Source organism: Schistocerca gregaria, chromosome 3 (assembly GCF_023897955.1).
Source record: "Schistocerca gregaria isolate iqSchGreg1 chromosome 3, iqSchGreg1.2, whole genome shotgun sequence".
NCBI lineage: Eukaryota > Metazoa > Arthropoda > Insecta > Orthoptera > Acrididae > Schistocerca > Schistocerca gregaria.
In genome coordinates this window covers 435,957,338-435,979,401 of record NC_064922.1, presented here as the reverse complement: position 1 = coordinate 435,979,401, position 22,064 = coordinate 435,957,338, and the positions used below count along the sequence as shown (strand labels likewise).

At 39.9% G+C, this 22,064-nt stretch overlaps 1 protein-coding gene across 1 annotated transcript in view; it reads left to right on the top strand.

Moving 5' to 3' along the window:
- Positions 1-22,064, top strand: part of LOC126354276 (diuretic hormone receptor-like) — a 553,188-nt gene that overhangs the window by 38,693 nt on the left and 492,431 nt on the right. The window lies entirely within an intron of this gene.

Here is a 22,064-nt window from a genome sequence, read left to right as displayed (position 1 = left end):
ACCGAGGGCACAGAGGATAGCGCGCCTGCAGGAACTTATCCCTTGCACGCTACCTGGGCGGGCGGAGTTCGAATTATAAGATGCTACATCTTGTCTGTACCTTGGAATGTTACCTCTAGTATTCGGGGCTGGATAGTACTTAACCACTGTACCAATTCCATCGATGTGATCTGTCAGTAGTATGTTCGTAATTACCTTTACCTTTAAATTTTCTGTTTCTGCACTCGTGCCGCTGATTGAAGGTCCGTCCTGGTATTTAGTGCCAATCGCAGCTGTATCGAACTTCTTCACCGTCTGCAGGGAGGCGTTGTGATAGTGGAAGATTATGTTGCTACCCACTTGCTACGAAATCGCGTAACGACTTCTTTTGAAACCCCTTCTGTGTTCCACAGTCCACCTAACATTTTCAACATATCAATGAAGCATTTCCATTAAACCTCCTTACATCCAAATTCGTCGACAGACAGATCATTAGTATCACAAATTCAAATAGTGAGTAAGTAATTAATTAAGTAATTACATACAACCTTCTCTTGTTTCCTCTTTCGGAACAACAGCCATTGTATTTCCAACCTCTTGTTGTTTGGCAGTCATATCAACCCCGAACGGCGCGACGTGAAAGTGAACGGCTCCATCCCACCAGTAATACACTCACCCTCCGTCTCGTCTTGTGGCTGTATTGTGCATACGTTTGGGGTTCGTATTTGCGTATAAACAAATGATGCACACAGAATATGCCTGTTTTCCTTAAGCACTACTACTATAAATTAAGGTTTCCGCAGGACTATCTTTCATTCATAGCAGAAAGGAAGTGGGACATGCTGCTACTTTGAATAACAACGTTTACCATCACAATCTCCATAAAGTTCAGAAGGATGGACACTAAACATGACAACAGCAAGGAAGATAGAAGCCTTTGAAATGTTTATGTACCTAAGAATGCTTAAAATACCGTATACAGCAAGAGTAACTAACACCGAAGTATTGCAGCGAATAAGCGAACAGCGAGAAACGTTAGCTACGTTTGAAAGGAGAAAACTGCATACCTAGGACATATCTTACTGCTGCAGGTGGTAATAGAAGAGAAGACTGAGGAAAAGGAGGGGAAAGAAGAATATCTTGGTTGGATACCATAAAGCAATTCACAAGAGTACCAAACAAGTACTACATACCGCAGTTCGTAGAATAAAGGTATGTCGTGTGGCAATCAGCATCAATTAATGGATAAGAAGAAGGAGAAGAACACGTATTTCAGAATGATATTTCACACGGTAGTGAAGTGTGCGCTGATCTGAAATTCAAGCAAAGAGTTGTGAAGCAGACTTGAACGTACAAATGTAACAGGTAGTTCCAACCCATGTGAGGTCATCCACTTGACTACAGCAAACAAAAGGCGCACGCACGTCCACAAATTTACTACTATTTGTTATAACTATACAAATGGAAATGCGCAACGATGATGAACTGTGAAGTCTGGAAGAAAAGACTCAATTTGTGGATAAAATATCTCTCGAACAACAGCCCTCACCAAGTGACATGGAAGGTAAATTGCGCAGCGATTCCACTGGATGTGAAGATATAGCAAAATTAAGGTTTTGCTCAAAGATAGGCACCTTTGGAGCAGTTTTTCAGTAACGTCCCCTGCTACATATAGTTTGAGCGGATGAAATCATCTTACGAGGTGTGACTGTAAAGTTTATAGAATGGATCCGCAACTGCTTACTGGTTTGGCGGGCAGGTACGCGGATGGTGGGGAGTGAGTCATTGACTTGTCCTTGAACACCCTCTGACAGGAAACTGCGTAACTTCTATTCAGTTAGTTGTGGCAGCTGGTTGAGTGCGGATCTGTTAGGGCTTGTTGCCGGTTTCTGTCTGCGTGAAAATGGACGTAAAAATGGAGCAACGAGTTTGTGCGAAATTTTGCTTAAAAAACGAGAAATCAGCTTCTGTCTCTTACAAACTATTAAAAACAGCTTTTTTTGTCTGGTTCACCAGATTTAAAAATTGCTTTCAATCACTTGAAGATGAACGACGGTCCAGCCGTCTTCCACCTCAAAAACGAATGAAAATCTTGTGAAGGTTTGCGACTTAGTGCACTCTGATCATAGACTGGCAATTAGGGAGATGGCTGATGAACTTTCTATGCAGTTCAGGCAGTTTTAACTGAGGATCTGAACATGTGTCGAGAGTTCGCAAAATTCATTCCAAAAGTGTTGTCAAGTGACCAGAGACAATACCAATTTGATGTGTGCCAGGAACTGATTAATCAAACTAAAAATGACGTAGAGTTGTTAAATGGGGTAATTACAGGTGACGAATCATGGGTATATGGATATTATCCTGAAAACAAAGTACAGTCTTCGCAGTGGAAGACTCCAGCTTCACCACGATCGAAAAAAGCGTCGCAAAGTCTATTGAAGATAAAAATATTGCTGGCGTTTTTTTTTTTCGATTCTATCGGTATTTTGCATTATGAATTTACCCCTGGAGCACAGGAATCAACAAGGAACACTACAAATGTGTCCTTGAGCGTTTGGACGAAAAAGTGTGGAAGAACAGGCCTGCACCGTAGAAAGACAGGAGTTGGGTGCTACACCATGACAATATTATGACTCATCGTGCCTTCTCCATCTTTGAATTTTTGAGCGAATTCAAAATTCCTGTGCTTCCACAATCGCCATATTCCCCTGATTTGGCCCCTGCAGTCTTCCACTTGTTTCCTACACTGAAATTTTCATTGAAAGGGAAGCGATTTGACTCCGCTGAAGACTTCTAGGTAAATACGGAGAGCGTCCTTAACACATTTCAGGCAAAAAAATTCCAGGAATGTTTCCTAAAGTGGAAACACCATTGGAGTCGTTGAGTTCAGTCAGAAGGGAACTATTTTGCAGGAGATTTATCACAGCAGCATGTAAGTACCACCATTGTACAATTACAAGCCCATTCTTAAAACTTTCCAATCACACCTCATACTATTCCATCCCACTTCCAAGACATGAACTGCATGTTCAGTCGCAAGACCTAGCGAGTACCGTACGGGTTTTGTACGTCAGACCTGATCAGTGCCAGTCTGTAGTGAAGGGTGCGGCCACGAAACTGCCTCTCAAATCATGCGTTCAATCGCCCGAGAATCTAAATGTGTGAGCCAGAGGCAAAGCCCAAGATAAATGTCACGTTTTTCTGCTGTAGGATCCCTTATTGCTCCTGACAAGTGTTAGTTCCCTTATTGCAGCTGACAAAATAAATAGGCTAGGTGCCAGTCCGTATTGCAAAAATTTGACCTGATAGGCTGCTATGCTGACATTCGTGCTGTATGGATCCATCTCTGTCCAATTTGCTAGCACCTTGTAAAATAATCTATCTTGTTCTTTCAAGGTTAAGTGAAGACCTGTTCCTTACCACAAAAATGCGTTCTTTGTCATTACCGCAGCAATTTTCCGGGGCGCAAGCAAATAGAGTGAGCTGGATTTGTAAGGCGTCATTCAAGGAGATAGAATTTGTTTACTCTTGTGATGTATCAAAACCAAAATTTTAATTGGTCTTTTGATTATCATATTTCTTCAGAATGATATGGCAGATGGGATATGTATTGCGGAACATATGGGCACGTAATATTCCCCTTTAAAAATCAATTCATACAAACCGATATTTTCTGTCGACAGTGCGCATAGCATTAAAGAAGGAATTTCATTTCGACCGACTCTCGCTACACGTTGAGAAAACGAAATTGTACGTATCTACCGAAACACCAGAAATCATGCACCTGACGACTCATAGGAGGGACATCCAGTACATATGACATAAATGTCAGTCTTCAAAAATTTATTGCAGGAATGCACGTATCAGTTTCGGGAAGAATCCTCTTCCCTAAGCACCAATGTCAGACACTTACGTTTGCGTTTCCATGGATGCGTGTTTCGTTTTCAACCTAGTTTACAACTGGTGTATCATTCACGGCGCTTTATCTTTGTTACTGCCAGCTGAGAGCGTCATCGTGTTTCGAATGTATTTCCTTTGAATGCTCACTGACGCTTGCAACCAAGATAGTCCCACAATCAATTCGACATTATACAACACGGCGCCACTGTTGACTACTCAGAACAAAAGTCTGCAACTGAATGGATTACCACTAATCAATTATTTCCCGTGAATACTGCATTGCATAGCAGTGTGGGTTGAATGCGGCTCGGCGTAACAGCATTTCAAAATCTAAGTCGTTGATATCTACTCCATGGACGTGAAATTTGCTTGAACGTGGTGCAGCGTTTTAGCTAATTAATATATGGTTCAAATGGCTCTGAGTGCTATGAGACTTAACATCTATGGTCATCAGTCCCCTAGAACTTAGAACTACTTAAACCTAACTAACCTAAGGACATCACACAACCCCCAGTCATCACGAGGCAGAGAAAATCCCTGACCCCGAATTAATATATCTTCGCGTTTTCAGTGTCGATATTTTGCCGTAAAGCATAGGAAAGTCAGATTTGCATACACACGTTAACATGCACGCCACACCATTCACAAATCTGTCATAGCACTCTAGCTACAGACAGCAACATAATCTACTCTAGTTAGTTGTATAACAAACTGAGCGAGTTTCCTCTTCTCTAAATAGTATGGCGACGGGATAGGAGCTTATCTATTTCTTCGCAGATGTTTCGTCTCAGCATCTCCACAACGGAGCGTACGGTTTACTGAAATGTGATCAGGTGAAATCTGGATGTGAATATCTAAATTTTCTCTGCTGCGCTGTTGGGGACTTCGTCACTAAAATATCTCTGATAATCATAAGTTTGGAGAATCCGGTACCTCGTCATCAAGAATACGTGTGATAATGAGAAACGCTGTATAACCAATCTTGCAAAATTTATCTAAATGTATTACCTGAACTTCAGTTTCTCTGTTGTACTGTTGGTCTCAGTTGTACTGTGAGTTTGTATAACAAAACTCAAATCTTTATGAAGTTTAGCATTAAATGGATATAGACATCATCAAGATGAAGCACTACCTTTATCGTTTATGCGTTGCAGAAGAATGAACAATGCACTATTGAACGAATCTTACCGGTACTCACGTGAAGAAAAATCATAGAAAACCAAAAATGCAGTTGTTGCTAAGGGGATCTGAGTTTCCGTTCTTTAAATTCGAGTCACGTTTACTACCAGTGCGCCATCTCACGAGACTCATAGGAGCAAGCGAAAAACATATTTCACGTATTTCTGTGGATAGCAGGTTCAGGTAAGTGCGAAAACTATCGAACAATCAGATTAACAGTTCATTCATCTAAGAACTCACTCGTGTAACTGACTTCATCAGTTAATTAGTTCTCTGCGGGTAGTTCTGCAGAATTCTTACTACCTTCTGGCGTTGCTACATTGGTACGAACAACTGCAACATCTACGAATAGCCTTAAATAGCATCCGACGCTTTCTACTCTTTCTCTCTCTCTCTCTCTCTCTCTCTCTCTCTATATATATATATATATATATATATATATATATATATATATATATATATATATCAACGGTCCTATCACACTTCCCTGTGGTACGCCGGATATTACCTTTAGATATATCGATTTAGTTCCGTTAAGAGCGACGTGTTGAGTTCTATCTGCAAGAAAGTTTTTAATCCAATCGCCGGTCTGCTCCGATACTCCGTAAGCTCGTATTTTTTTCATTAATCGGCATTGCGAGGTGTTGTAACATGCCTTACTGAAATCAAGGAACACAGCACCAATCTGAGCGCCGTTGTCCACTGCGCTGTGGATCTCATGGAGGGACAGAGCGAGGTGAGTTTCGCAGGATCTCTATTTGCAGAATCCATGCTGATTTTTATAGAGGTGCTGTTCATTTTCCAAGAACGTCATAATTATTGAGCATAAAACATGTTCCATAATTCTACAATACATTGACATCAACGATATAGGTCTATCAGTATGTGGATCTGCCTTAGGGCTTTTCTTTCAACGAGAATGACCTGCGCTTTTTTCCAGCCGTTAGGTACCTTTAGTTGCTCAAGCGATCTACGATAAATTACTGTTAGAAGAGGAGCAAGTTCCTTCGCATAATCTTTATAGAATCTTATAGGTGTCTCATCTGGTCCTGAAGCATTTCCATTACTAAGCGATTGAAGCTGTTTTTCAATTCCGAGATCGGTTATCTCAGTATCTGTTATTTCGACGTTCGCATGACGATTGAAAGGGGGGGACAGTGTTACGATCTTCCGCGGTGAAACAACGTCAGAAGACTGAATACAGTATTTCAACCTTCTCTCTGTTACCTTCCGTTTCGGTGCGGTTTGGTCGTTGAGAGAATGAATAGATGATTTTGTGCCACTTACTGAGTTTACTTACGACCAAAATATCTTAGGGCTTTTACTCAGGTCGGTTGACAACTTCTTACTTTAGAAATAATTGAATGCTTCTCTCATTGCTCTCCTTACGCTCATTTTTGCTTCGTTCAGCTTTTGTTTGTGAGCTAGGCTTTTATTTCTCTTGTCCTCCTTCTGGTTCCTATCCGTTCCGGATGTAGGCAACCATGTTCGCAGTGCTTTTCCTGTCATTTGCAGCTCTAAATAGCTGTGCAGGTGTTTTAGAGATCCACGTTCTGATGTTCCTAAGCCTGGATATTGTTCTCCGGCCAACGCTTCTCTTCCCTGGTATTTTTCTGTGCAGGATGGTCTGGAGGAGATGGTATCTGTTGTTGTTCCGCATGATGTGTCCCAGGTGCTGGATCTTCCTTGCTTTCACGGTGGCCAGTACTTCTTTCTCTTTCTTCATTCGTCGTAGAACCTCGACATTTGTGACATGCTCTATCCACGGTATTCTTAACATTCTTCTGTACAGCCAAGTCTCAGAAGCCTCTAGCCGCTTAACCAATGATTCTGCCAGACCCCTTTTTCAACACCATAGAAGAGGGTGGAAAATACGTAGCAGTGTATAAGTCTGATCTTCGTCGTCATTGCTAAGCCATGATTCTTGAAAAGGTTACTCGTCTTATTGGAGACAGCCCTGGCTTTTCCAATTCGAGTTCTCACCTCATTACAAATATCCCACTGGTCATTTATTTTAGTGCCAAAGTACGTGTATTTCTGTACTTGCTCTATGTGATTTTGGAGACTCTGTTTTTACTGATTATCACTGTTTTCGTTTTTTGAGGGTTGACATCTAGACCATATTCAGAGCTTTCTTGTGCAAGTCTATCGACAAGGTACTGCAAACTGCGGACTTGTCTTCTTCCCGTTAATTCTTCTGGTTTTTAAAGTAAATAATCGGTAACGTAATTTTTAATTGGAGGCGCAGTGAAATGTTTAGTATTACCAGTTACCACGGATGATTAATTGTTTACGTCAGAATGCGTGTCTGTTTTGCTGTTTTATTGCGCTATTTATAATTTGCTTTGGTTTTTCTGGTCTTAAAAATTATGTAGTGCGACCGTTCAACTTAAGTGTCTCATATAAATTTTAGTCTGTTTCTGGACGCATTTGTGTTCTCCGAAGCACTATGGCCTAAAGTGTTTGCTGATGAGCTTTGACTGTCATGATAGTGTCCTCGCTGCTGCTTTAAGGGTTTGCTAGAAAAGAAAATTTTTCAGATATTATTATCTTATTGCTGAAATTAGTTCTTAAAAATATGTTTGTAGTTGGTTTCTTAAATCTTTTGGGTAACTTGTTAAAACGAAGATAAGTTTCGTGGTTTTTGGCAAAAGCTCAGATTAATTGATTCTACGCTAAGAATTATTTATTTGATGCATGGTTGAGTGTTGGAATTCTGTCTAATTAAAATTATTTTTGCTGCAGGAAATTGTCGTTAATGATCTCTTGTACTCCAATGCTGGTACGTGGTACCTAGGATCAGGGCCCACTTTTTGCTTAGCCAGCTGTTTACGTCATTTGGAGTGCATACGCTCGGCAGCTCTCGCAGCTGTCTGCCTTTCGCGCTGTTTCCTCTAACTGCGGCAGCACTACTTAATGTTCCTGTTCATGTTAAGTCTACACTTGGAATAGTTTTGGATTTCTATCCGTTAGTTTGCTGCCCACACCTTAAGCAAATTTCGACGTGTGTTGGGACCACAAATCATACCTTAGGCTGTTCTAACTTAATTAGTCTTGCGTTATTGACAAATGTGTTAAATCTACAATTTATGTGTTTTTCTGAGTTCATAATTATCTTACCTAGATATTGGTCTTAAATTGCCTTTCATTTTTAAAATATTGTTTTAGGTTTTTCTAATCACTCAAGTTTAAATCATGCTTCATTCTCACCATTTCATAATGAAGGCCGTTCTGATCTACTCTGGTACTATTGTTTAGGTTTAAGTTTGCCTTGGTTACGGCCTTAGCCTTATTACATTCTTTGCTTTATACAGCGCGTGTCTTGCCTTAAAGAATATTAAGTTATCTTGGGTTAAAGTTAACTTTAAATTTTCTGTAAATTATTTAAATTGGCATTGAATCTGAAATGAATTTCTCATTGCTCGGCCTTGTATCTAATTTTAAAAAAGTAAATAAATTCTTGATGGGGAACTATGTAACTGAACTGTGTAAAATTAATCTGAGTTCCAGTAGTGAATGAAGTGTGTAAAATTCCCACTGGTCCAGCCCTTCCTGGTCTTCCTTCTTGCGTGAATTAAGAGGCCTTAACTATCACCATTTCATCTGGTAGCAGAGCGTGGTTACGATTCATGGACGTCTGGATTATGGACCCAGGACACATCCACAATACATAAAAACCTTTTTGAGTTGGAGCATCAGACTAAGTTTATTTAAGTTTATTAGAAGTCGAGTTATGACAATGAAGTTGAATCTTTTGCGACACTGTGTATACAGAAAAACGGAAAAGGAAACTGAAGGTCTTTCAGATGACGATCAGTTTGGCTTTTGGAAAGGTAAAGGCAACAGAGAGGCGTTTCTCTCGTTGCATTTGATTATGGTGGTGGTAAATTGTGAAAATATTGCAACTGTTTACATGTACCAAAAACCATTCAGCGGAGGAATGCAGCGCCGTACTCGAAGAACTCCGTACCAACCTTGTAGTCAGCATGGTAGCGCGTTGCAGACCAATGCACTGCTGTTCGTGGTGATCACAAACCCTATTAAGAACCATGTCTCGCCTTTTGTAACGTCCAGAGAACCATCACGAATCGCAGTGACATCAGCGTAATTATTGCGCTTGAACAAAAGTGTCATTTCTGCCCATCTCATTGCGTATTTCTTACGGTTACCTTCTCTATTGTGCTGCAATGATTCTTAATGTGTACTGCCCAAGTTTCATTGATGTATGTTACTTGACAGTTCACATCTTGCGGAAGCTATTCTTGTCCTTAATATTTGCTCATCTGTGTAGTAAACAACAGTTACCAGCCGAAGAGGAAATATTGTTAAATGAGTGTGTGACCATAGGACTAACAAATGCACGAAGGTTTTGCCATTGCTATGTCATTCTCTGGGAGTGCCAAGAGAAATTCTTTGCGTTCAGTAATGTTTGATTACCTTACTCTCTGTTCTTACTTACTAACCCAACTATATTGAATTGTTTCAAGGCGGACATCGCTGTTGGTTGGAATTGGCGCACACTTGGTTTCTGTTTCGGAGCTGCTATTGCGCTGCAAGAAGTTCGTGCAGTACCAGAAACAGTAGTGTCTGATTTATGTATTGCCCGTCGTGCAGGAATCTCCCTGTTACCAGCGAGCCAACAGCCTGCTGTTTCTGCAGCCAGCTGTCAGTATTTATGTGTTCTGAGCAGAGATAAATACTAATGAGCTCTCTCGCTGTTCCGCACCAATGAGACTTCAGAGAGAGCAATTAAAGTCCTCGTCGTTGTCCTAATTAGTTACTGCCACGTTATCTCAGCTACAACAAGAACGCACCTGCGTATCCAGGATCTTGACTTAGAGAAAACCTGCTTGAATTATGCAAGGGGAAAATTATTCGCAAGTCTTGGCGATATGATTTAATAATTGAATTTTGGAGGTCTACAACTCCGGTGGTACTTGTAACGATTGAGATGGCGCAAACTGAAACACTGTACTCTCATCTAGGAGTAATTGGTTTCATTCCCATGTAATGAGATCATTAATCAATTTAGGCAGTATCAGGAGTGATACTATAATTACCAATGGTCGATTTCTACCATATCCGCTCCTAACTAATCTAGTTTTTCTTCCATTATCGGAGGAAAGTTCAGCCCTATTGGAAGATCCATGGTTCACCTGTTATTCATTTACTGTTAACAGCAGGTGCATCTTTCCGTAGCTAAAAACTCGAATGCTACCGAACTATCCTTTAAAAGCATAAATGGTATTATTCTTGAGAAAGCTTGCTTAAAAGCAGTACCTTCACCAGTATTTAGTGGTATAACGACTTTAATATGAATGTCATATGTACTATGAAGGGTAGCACTGAAACCTGTTCCACAGCTTGGAACTTCCAGTTTGTGAAAGTCGTTTTATTTTGTAGACACGTTCTCTACGTTCTCCTAATTTTCTTCTTTCTTTTCTATGCCAAATATATCGGGTAGCACTGCAGAAACAAGAGGAATGGGATAGTTTGTAGTGACGATTAAGTTTCGTTACAGTTTGTTTCCCGCCTCTGCAATGTCATGACAAGTGTTCCTAAACATTGATATCACATTTTCGTTGTAAATCTAATAACCAGTGAATTTATTTCCCTGATTTTATGGCGCAAAGAAAAGAGATGAAAATGTAAAATTGTGAGTACTGAATCTTCGACACATATTAATCATAAGATACGACCATTAATCTAGTTTAAAAGCGTCACAAATTTTGAAAGTTTGTAACAGGATGCTTAGAGAAAACTACGCGAGATTGCACACTATCACTATATCGGACCGCCTTCACTTCCAACACACCGGAAATTACGAACGCTCCATTGAAGAATAACATCTTATGAGAAATAATGCACGCAGTACGTTTATACTATGTCTCGACGTCCATTTAGATTTCGGAGGTGAAATTATCTCAATTTTCACTCAAAACTTTTCAGAATAACAAACTATGTAAGTGACATAATTTTTTTTGGTGAAAATGACGTCTGTTTCAGATGAAAGCTGTACAATTGTAAAAACCATCATCAGACAAACTGAACATAAACGTAACTAATTCGTTTAGCTCAGATACTTCAACGCCTGTTGGTTTGACGAGGGATCTTTTAGGAGGCACCCTTCCGGAACGAGTGTGAACATGACACTCTGATAGTGTCACATCGATCGCAGATAATGTCATAGATAAAGTGCTTCTGATTTCGGAAGTTTCCTACAGAATGTGTCAAATTCGTCGTAAAGGTAGTACAAAGTGTTATCCGAAGCGAGGCATTAGCTCCAAAGTAACCTACAAAGCAGTTCCGTAGCAGTCAAATCACATGACACTCGCAACTGATTCATTTATCAAGTCCGTTGTTCTCAAATAATACGTGATATAAATTTTTATCTCAAATACATATCATCTCTGATCACTAGTTAGAAATTACTTTATAGCAGAGCCGTAGCGCATTTTTCATGTTACTTATGCTGGCAACCAAATGGATTGTGATGATTTGTAATTACTAATGGAGGTAGGAAGATACAAACAGGCAACGGGGACACTTCATGTTACATCAGTGGGTACGCTGAGAAATACCGTGATCACAGTGGTCATAATGGAACACTTCACAAAAAAGGCTAGATTTAGCACACAAAAAGTGTGTAAAAAGAAATATGCAGTCCACTATAACAGTCTTACCCTAGTTTATTTATCATATTGCAGAATAGTAGTATGATTAACTCTTCCCGACGACAAACGATGTTACTGGTCCCCTCTAGTTTCTTCAACCCTAGTTCGTGACATTCATCATCTCATGATAGCTCTCTGTTTTCCGTCCGTTACGATAGATTTTTACTATTATTTTCTTCTTAGTTTCCTCCAAAACTTAGTTTTTTACTATTAATGTAATGCCCCTTATTTTTTGTTTGCTTCCAGAACATCCTTGACCTCTTTAAACAAATCTATTCTTTGTTCTTTCACAAATAAAGCGGAAACTCACTTTAGAAAATTGATGTAACTAATTGTGCAAACATAAGAAACAGACAAGCAGCTCTCATAATGTTCCGTGGTATTTGTACATTTCCCTCAAGAAAACTCATTTTCTATACATCTCTGTCTGCACTTCAGTTGTTGCATTCAGTATACAGCGTCTCAGAATAAAGAACATCATTACGGAAAAACGTATAGAACGAAAGAGTTTATACATAAATTCTAACATAACGTCTCATTTGAACCATTCCTGAGGTAAACGCTTCAAAAGGTTTACTGCTAGTAGTTATTTTTAATTTGTGAGGTTTAGAATTTATATTTTTCAGCAGTTCCAGCGACATCAGTTCACTTTCAGCTTTAGGTCACAAACTTTCCAGAAATTTCGCTGTAAGTCTCAGTACTTTTATATATGTTGCGAAGGTTCGCTCAGTGTTCCTGTAGGTATCTGTAAGGGGTCACCAATGCTCTAGACGGAGTCTAGGAGTTAAATGTCACGTAAGCATTTTTCTTGCGTGGAATTATGTCTTCATTCATCCCAATTGCTAAAATCTCTAGATTCAGATCTAGAGATACCAGTGACGAAGTAGTTGCACAACCACAACTAATTCACAGGTCCGCTAGTTATGCCTTGTTTCAGATGAAATGTAATACGCAGACAGATTTCACCATGCTGATAATACATTGCGTTCTGTGAAAGAAACAGAACATCACGTGATTGACAAAGTAATCTACGTTTCAGGCAGTAAAAACACTTTCCTACTGTTATCAGTTCCTCAAAACATCAGATCCTGTAAACAGCTCACTAAACTAGCCACGTCACCCATTGATAGACGTACAGACTTTTAATTTTGTTTCACTGTACGATGGCGTGCTCGTTATCGTGAATGTCATTGAATCAAGTCCATTTAAATAAAGATACATCAGTAAGCAGCATTAAAGGAAGTACTTCACGATTGATATGACAAAATCGAAATGACGCAGCAGTGTCTCCAGGGTAAAAAGATGGTGGCATTACTCCGTCTAGAGCATTGGTGATCCCTTACAGATACCTACAGGAACACTGAGCAAACCTTCGCAACACATATAAAAGTACTGAGACTTACAGCGAAATTTCTGGAAAAAAATTACGGTACAACTTAAGGAAAGCATAGGTTGGTAGCTAACATTCTGAGGCATCAAGGTGTCGTGAAGTAATGGAACAGAGCGAGGTGGCGCTGTGGTTAGTACACTGGACTCGTATTCAGGAGGACGACGGTTCACACCCGCGTCCGGCCATCCTGCTTTAGATCGCCACGCACATGTTCCTAGAACAACGAGCGAAGCAGAATGTTTTCGTATTTCTCAGATACACTGAATAAGACTAACGTTGTGTTTCTGTAGTTGAGAAACCAGCGAGAAAGGGTTGCAGCATATCCCTACCGTTACTCAGTTTGTGAACACAACAAGTAATTAAGGAAACCAATGAGAAATTTGGAAAAGGATTTAAAGTTTCATAAAGCAGAAATCAATCAATCTCTTCTGATGGTATTGTAAGTCTGTCAAAGACGGCGAAGGAATAGCAGAGGCTGTTGAATATAATGGATAGTAATTTTAAAGTGGTTATAAGAAGAACATAAAGTGTAATAAGACTGTGGTAAAGGGGTGTACCCGATTTAAATCAGGCGACGTCGAAGGAATTAAATTAGAAAATAAGATAGTAATAAAAGCACTAAGCAAGTTTCACTGTTTGTACAGAAAAGTAGCGAATGATGCCACAAGCAAAGAGTGTACAGAATCCAGAATGAAAACATAAAAGCTTTTTTCAAGAGTAGAATGTTAACATTTGATGTAATAGAGGATTCATAAATGTGAAATTAGATACATCGAGCAACTGCCGGCCGGAGTGACCGTGCGGTTCTAGGCGCTGCAGTCTGGAGCCGAGCGACCGCTACGGTCGCAGGTTCGAATCCTGCCTCGGGCATGCATGTGTGAGATGTCCTTAGGTTAGTTAGGTTTAATTAGTTCTAAGTTGTAGGCGACTGATGACCACAGAATTTAAGTCGCATAGTGCTCAGAGACATTTGAACCATTTGAGGAACTAATGATGAAGTACCCAATCCAATATCGGAGAAATGAATTTACAGCACAACTTAAGGAAAGGATAGGTTGGTAGCTCACGTTCTGAGGCATCAAGGTGTCGTGAAGTAATGGGACAGAGCGAGGTGGCGCTGTCGTTAGTACATTGGACTCGTATTCGGGAGGACGACGGTTCACACCCGCGTCCGGCCATCCTGATTTAGATTTTCCGTGATTTCCCCAAATCGCTTAAGGCAAATGCCGGGATGGTTCCCTTGAAAGGGTACGGTCGACTTCCTTCCCCATCCTTCCCTAATTCCGATGGGACCGATGACACTGCTGTTTGGTCCCCTCCCCCAAATCAACCAATCAATCAACGAACTAAGTAAGTAATGGAGATAAGTGCGGGTGAATAAAAATTCCAGAAGGAGACCAAGGCTCGACTGCGATACGCAGGTTCAAATGGAATTAGACCACAGTAATTATTCAGAGGTCTGCATAGGATGAACTAGCGAAGAAAGTTACATGTAACCAGTCTTCGGACTGCAGAGAAGAAGAACAATAACGATGTGAGAACCATCGCTCTCCTAAAGTGGTCTTCGGAAACAATACTCTGAATGCAAGAACTATTATTTTAACCTTACATCCCCCAATTACGGGTCCAGTTTCTGAAAGTATACATTACTGCGCACACGAATTTGTATGTGTGTGTGAGTGTATTTGTCTTTGTGTGTTTGTGGTGCTTGAATTTATTGTTTGGAGAGAAAGGAGGAGTAGATGAAACCCTCTATTACAAAAGAATGTCCTCTCGAGTAGCAAAAACAAGAATACTGACATAAACGATCCTTCCAACTACCACCCTCCTCCCCCTTGCCAGACTGCTTTCAAAAGCATTACCGACCAATGTCCCCATGAGACTGAGAGGAAAGGTTTGCTATTTGACCCGCGACACTCGCATATAAAGTAGAAAATGTATCCAACTACTTTAAGTTCTCTTACTTCCTTTGCAAAATACTGGAAGAATTTGATTCGGAAACCTTCTACTCAAGTGTTACAATTGATTTGGTTATTTTATTATCCTGGATAAAAACTACAAAAGACAGTAACATTGTATAAATCAAATTGTGTATACGTGCTCATCGAGCCACAGTACGGTGGCTGTTGAATACATTGTATTCCAGTCAGTGCGGTAATGCAATGCATCCTGGAGGACCTGGATTAAAAATTCTCATCAGGCCATCCAGATTTAAGTTTTCTACCGTTTTTCTAAAGAAACTAAGGCAAATACTGGAATAGCATAAAGATTTCGCAGTAAACTTGCAGCGTCAAATTTGAATACAATGACTGCCTCCATCACAGTCGCCGGTGTCTGTGTCTGTCAGTCATAACCTCCGACGACAAGGTGGAGGCAGTCATCGAAAACTTGCGATTTTATCCAAATTTAACGCGACAAGTTTACCGGGAATTTTCTATCGAAGGACACCGTCGCGATAGACTTCGTAGCCAAATACTGGATTAGTTCCTTTGAAAGAGATAAAGCGATACGGCCGATTTCCTCTTCTATCCTTCTACGATCCATGCTTGTATTAGATATCTAGTGACTTAGCCGTGGAATAGGCTTTTCTTTTACCATTGTACGCTACTATCATTTTATTAACCTTCCCTTGCTTCATGTCCTCCGTTACGACAAAAGACTATAGGCACGCTGTGTATAAGCCCAAAGTCTCACTAAATTTGATGTCACGCACATTTTGCGAAATCTGTATAGGAACGAGCAAGTGCTTTCTTCGAAGAGTTCCTTAGGAAAGTCTTCGCGTGACGCACAATTTTTCCAGGGAAGTCTGCAACGTGTTTGTTGAAGACTTCTATGACGCTGTCTTTCTGACTAAACAAGCCCGTGACAAACAGAAAATTCTAAATCATCTCACTGTCTGCTCTTTATCATATTTAGAAAGGATTCCAAATTGGCCAACTATCATACTGACATTATGGTGAGTAACCCACGTGCAAACGCTAATAAAGCAAGATGCAGTATAAAAAATCTGGTTTCTCTACTGATGAGACAAAAAGCTTCACGTAAGTGTGAATGAACTTGAAATAAGGATATGTATAAATTTGTCAAAATGTTTTGACAAGTGACAACTACATTTGCAATTGTAAAAAAGATAAAAAAGTTCATTGCCGTGACACCTGTTGTAAGAACTAAAAGGTAAATCTTCGGAAACTTGAAAGCTACGTACATAAATGCGATCCGCTAATAAACTGATATAATCTACTACAGCGTTTTGCGTTCATGAGACGCTAACTGTGTGGACATAATATTGGACGTTATTTTACAGAAGTACTATTAGAGCTTTTAACGTCTCCTTGCTTATGAGTCTATGAAACCTAAACGCTATCAATGTATCAGATACTTTTAAACAGACTCCTAGAATCCCAGTCCTTTTCACTGTAATACTGACTTCGTATCTCGTGTTAGCCTGTTTCATATTATACCGTTTCTTTTCATTTCTACTGATCCTTCCTGTAATAAACTGTCAACTTCCACACGCCGCTCTAAGCTGTCTCCTAGAGGATGTTGGTTTACTTCTGCTTTTCTTGTTAGCACCTCTTATCTGTTATGAAGCACAAAATTTCATAAATTACAAACGTAGTACTGTTCTGATTTCCCTTTTAATTCCCAAAGAAAACATAAGACGATGTTTACTTCGGTAGATGCGCACTCCAGTCACTTTCGGCCAGGTTGTTTCCTATACTAACTTAGAAGTTGTACATAAAGTTATATAATATGAGATTACAAAGGCGATGGAAGGTAATGTCAGAAACTTATCCCAAAAAAAAGTTATAATAAATGAAAGAAATCAATAGAATCTGCTTTTGTCGACACTTACGTATCAAAAATGACCGTCATGTACATCGAAGTTGCCGTACATCAAACTTCAATGTTTTTCATAATGTTATTATGTTGTTCGTAACACATACATGGAGCATCCTGCGATCAGTAACTCCTATGGCGCCTATCATTGAAGAAGCTACACAGCTATCTTTCTCAGTGTGGGTAAGTCTACCCACATAACAATTTATCATTGTACAACGCTTGGCATGCGATAGTTGTCAGAAACAACTGTGACTTTGAGTCCTTCGTTCATTCCAGAATAACCAGCTTGAATGAAAGTGGACATCTATGAGCCTCATAGATTTTTTTGTCCTTTTGCTGCTGTTCGTGGTGCACAAAAGTTTTGCCATTCATGTTATTCAGTTATCGCGGTATAGTGCCATAATCTTATACTTCTTTTCTTACAGCTGTTGTTAACTAAAATCGTTAAATATTTTTGAATTTAAGCTGCATTCTGCTTTTGAAGAGCTAACATCAACAGATAAATATTTAATTTTCGCAATTATTACCAACGTTAGCACATTTCTGTTTACGAATATTATCGCAATCATTACAAGGAAAAATATTAATTTAGTGGTAACATGGCTTACGACCGATTGTCAAAATATGCGTTAGAGTTATTGTGACACTTTTCGTTGACTTATGACTCAAGGGCAAAACTTTTAAGGTTCTGTGCATTCTTACTGCTGTGAAAATTTCATGTACCAGTAGTTGAGAGTTACCAGAGGCACTGTAGACAGGGAATTTAGAAGATTTTCCAATGAAATAAGTGTCTGTAATACATACAAAAACGTGAAATCAACGTGTTACTTGATGTCAATAATCGAATACTGTCTCTCCGCAACGAGTAATTTGCACTCGATTGGTATTAGCAATATTTATTGCGTTAGAAAGTTCCTCTAATTTTCCCTGGTTACAATGCGGAGTACTACAGGGTATTTTTCCCATTCTGGAAAACTGAGAATTTAAGAAAGGTACGTGGGTACACTACTCTGCTATACGTCTTATTTGCCCGTCTGTTAATCTAATTCTTTAGACTCTTGTACTTGATCCCGTTTCCACGCATTCCATACAATAGGCGACGTGTCCGGTCCGTCATCTTTAATCTTTTTTCCCCCAGCGGAACGCTTGCTCTGTTCGAGAACTAAATCATGTCAGCACTTTATGGCTCCGTGAAGTGTTTATCCTCTTAATGAACAACCACTCCGAACTTACGACGAAGTCGCTCCTCTTTGAACGGTTTTGCGTAATAGACGTCTTGACGTTATGAGAAAAGTTTTTCGAAAACAGGCTTCCAACAAAATTAAAATATGAATTTCTCGGTCGAATGCTGACTCGAGTACTCGGGAAAAAAAACCGTAGATACCACGATGTTATTAATTGCAGTGATGATGATGGCTGTGATAGTGAAGGTAACGTAGAGGAAATATGTCTTTCTACCACGTCTGTCAGTGATGCAGAGCCAAATTAGGTTCTAATTTTTCAAGTCAGACTGGAACGACAGCTATCGTGTTTAACAGTATAACAAAACAGACAGTCCATATGACAATATATATTTACTTGAAATGTATTCACAGTTGTGAATATCGACAACTATTAGCCATATAACGGAATTTCTGCCTGACCGGACTCAAACCCGGATTTCCTGTTTATCCCTAGCGAACACTCACCTTACTATTAGGGTACCCGAACACAAATCACCGCTAGACCCAAACTTTCGTAAGTCGTTAACCATGTGCCTACAACCTTCATTCGTGTATTCATTGCGAACATTGTGTGGATACATGTCCGACGAAACATTGAAACATATTTCTGAACAACACAGGCAATACCAAATAGCAGATATTTATTTATTTACTGAGGTTTTCAGTTTTAGTCAAGTGGCCATCTTCAGACGAGATATTCTGAAATTAACAGAGTTAGCCATGTATGATAAAGCTACTCACCTTAAAAACTGAAATACGATCAAAATAGCTACAAAAAATAGTTATGTATATAGAAACACTTGAAGGTTCGAAAATAAAAGTAAATTTTCAGTTATATTTTCAGTTGCGTTTGCTCCAATACTAATATTTTCGGTAATACTCTGTACAGATATCGTGCTTCGAGGATTCTTCACTTTGTTTCTCACTTCAGTGTATATAACTGTAGGCCCTCAAGTTGCTCTTTATGCAGTAAATCTAGAAGGAACTCAAGAACGTCTTCCTGGCGGAAGTTAACAAAAATTTAAAACGTGATGGTCTAATCTTTGTTAAAAGAGAACGTCTTAGATGTGGCACATTACCTCAGTCTAGATTATGACACATAGATGTTTAAGACTGCTGCTGACGGAAATAGTTAAGATGATAATTAACTGTAAGATGTTTCAGTACGGTATTTAGTACTGCATCGACTTTCGTAACTGAGATGCAGGGAAATGTGAAATAAAGTGCTGAGTGCGTAATTGGCAGGCCATTAAAAGACAGCTTAGTGTGTGTGTGTGTGTAACAGTCACCGTGTGTATTTGGTACTGCAATTGCGAAAGCATTTGGCATACAATATTGGAATCGTGGCGAATCAGATTGACGCAGCGGCTGTGCAAGGCGTGTAAAAAAGATTCACTTCATTTCACAAGATTATGCCTTCTATAGGAATGGAGACACAAACTGGGGTGTATTTGCTAGTAAATTAACGCGTCTGAACCAAATGTTTACCTTGGTGGCAGTTGTAATTTGCCGGTACCTGCTCTCTTATTATACAATACGCGTTGTGTCGAATAACGATAGCACAGTCAAGAAAATAAAATGTGAAAATAAAAAGGGTAAAGGTGCTTTGCGTTTCCGTTTCAACTCGTGCATTTCAATTGCAATTGCGTGGAGTGATTTGCTCCAAACACACGGCACTGTCCCTCCTACAGCCCAACCATTCCACGATGACACCGGTAGTCTCAAAACACTGGTTGTTTATACAGCACATTTCAAAGTCATTGCATCAAAAATCTATGGGAAACATATCACGACATGGGGAACAACGTTTGTTAGAAACAAACCGTCTACAAGAGGTGAAAAGTATTTTAGATGCGAATTAGAAACTTTGCGCTACGTACCCCCTTTCACGCTATGCAGAAGACTGGATTATAGGCAACACACACTGCATACGCACACCGCAGATTGTCTACAAATAGTAAAAGGTACCTTTCATCACCGGGAGCATGAGAGAATATTTTGCCTCTAGCAAAAGTTGTTCCTGCCCCACATGACGCGATCTATCACCCATATAGGAGTGATACATACACTTTGAAACATGCTTAAAAGGCATATCTCATAGATGTGGGCTTTCAATATGTAGAGCGCATTCGACAGTTTTTTTGTACTTAGTTCACATTGGCATGGTTTGCAGCGCAGTTTGTGTTCCAACCCGTACAGCATTCAATTGGTACAAACCCTCGATGACTCGACGCATTTTGGATAACGAATGAGTGGACGGGTGAGTTAGCTGCACCAAGGACGCCCTGCTAAGAACCACATGAACCGGATACTTTCAACTTGGGCCAAGGCTACTATTCAGCAACCATATGTAAGTTAAAATTCGCCTTATGATTTTATCTTGCTCCATGTAGAAGATACAGTCTTATGAAATCGGGCGAGTTTGAAACGCAATATATTTTAATAAGGCTGTGTAACCGGATCGTTGTTGGACTAGACGGTGGCCGCAGTAAGTTCGAGGTGAAACTGAATGCTCGTAGAATGTCGCCGATATCGCCTTTTCACGTGCGTGGAGAGGACTACTTACTACCATCGAGCAGCACTATCGTTACCTTGCCAGACGGTTGAGATTATATTGATCCATAACAACAGCTAGTCTCTGATAGTCTCTGGATCGCATCACTGATTTTAGTCTCGTCCAAGTGATGGGTGCCTGACTCATGGGACGATCACCGACGTCGTGCGTAACAATGTAGCGAATGCAGACCGCAAGAGTCAGCTCTCGATTTTCTGGAATAATTCGAAAATCGCGAGTTCTAGCGAAAATGTTTCCCCTTACAAAATCAAATTTCATTAAATTACCAACAACATAACGTGCTATTCATTTTTTGTCTAGGACTAATACTTTTCGAGTCACAGAGAATTGAAAAATTTCCGACTACTAACACTAATGTTTTAACAGTTCTTGAAGATTACTGTTTACTGTTAAGTGAAGTAGGTTAACAACAAATTTTAAATATTGTATCACGTTTACGTGCAGTACAGTAGTACCGTGCTCTACGGCTGCAACAGGGTGCGCGGGATCGGGGAAGAGGTTAGAACTACGAGGGAAGATATGTAACCGGATTACGATGACGCACTTCCATATGTCATGGGTCTGCAATCTGAGTTGCGAATAGGTGATTCCTCACTCTATCTACCCCACTACGTCACACGAAACAACTACAGGGTATTTCGAAAAGTTATACTGAACCTCAGCAGCGCGCCTTATGCATCATTGGTGAGCAGACATGCGAGGGCTGTTTATATTCTATTAAGTGCATTAACACTCCGTGGAGTTACAAATAATAATAACTCAAGAAACCGTTGAGAACAGTTTCTCCGACAACCTATGTTGTTGGGGCATAGATTCTTAGTTATCTTGTACGGTAGCTGTAGCGTTCTTCTGGGGAAGGTGACTTCCTCCTCCTGCCCCTCCCCCTCCCCACCCCTACACACGAATACTGCCCCACTTTCATTCCGCAGACAGAGTATACCTCCCTTCATTTACTATCCAGTTCAATTGTGAAAGTATAGAAAATAACTTCACCATATCGCATCGCCATTAGGCAGTGGAGCTATTTTCAGTTTGATAAGTGGATACTTACGAGTAATTGCATTTAAATTTCCTGACAATTAAACGTAGAAAAAAAATAGGAGGCATTACTTTTTGACTGACCCTCGTATTTACAATTGTTAAGTGACCTTTCATCTAAAAAAAGCTTAACAACTGGAGTATTCAGCTATCGCAATGATAAGCCTGTACCAAGTGTACTTTGCAATCAATAACTGTATGAGAATGTTAGTTTCATTATCTCCACTACCACTGGCTCGAATGCTTTTCACAGCTTGAGGGGT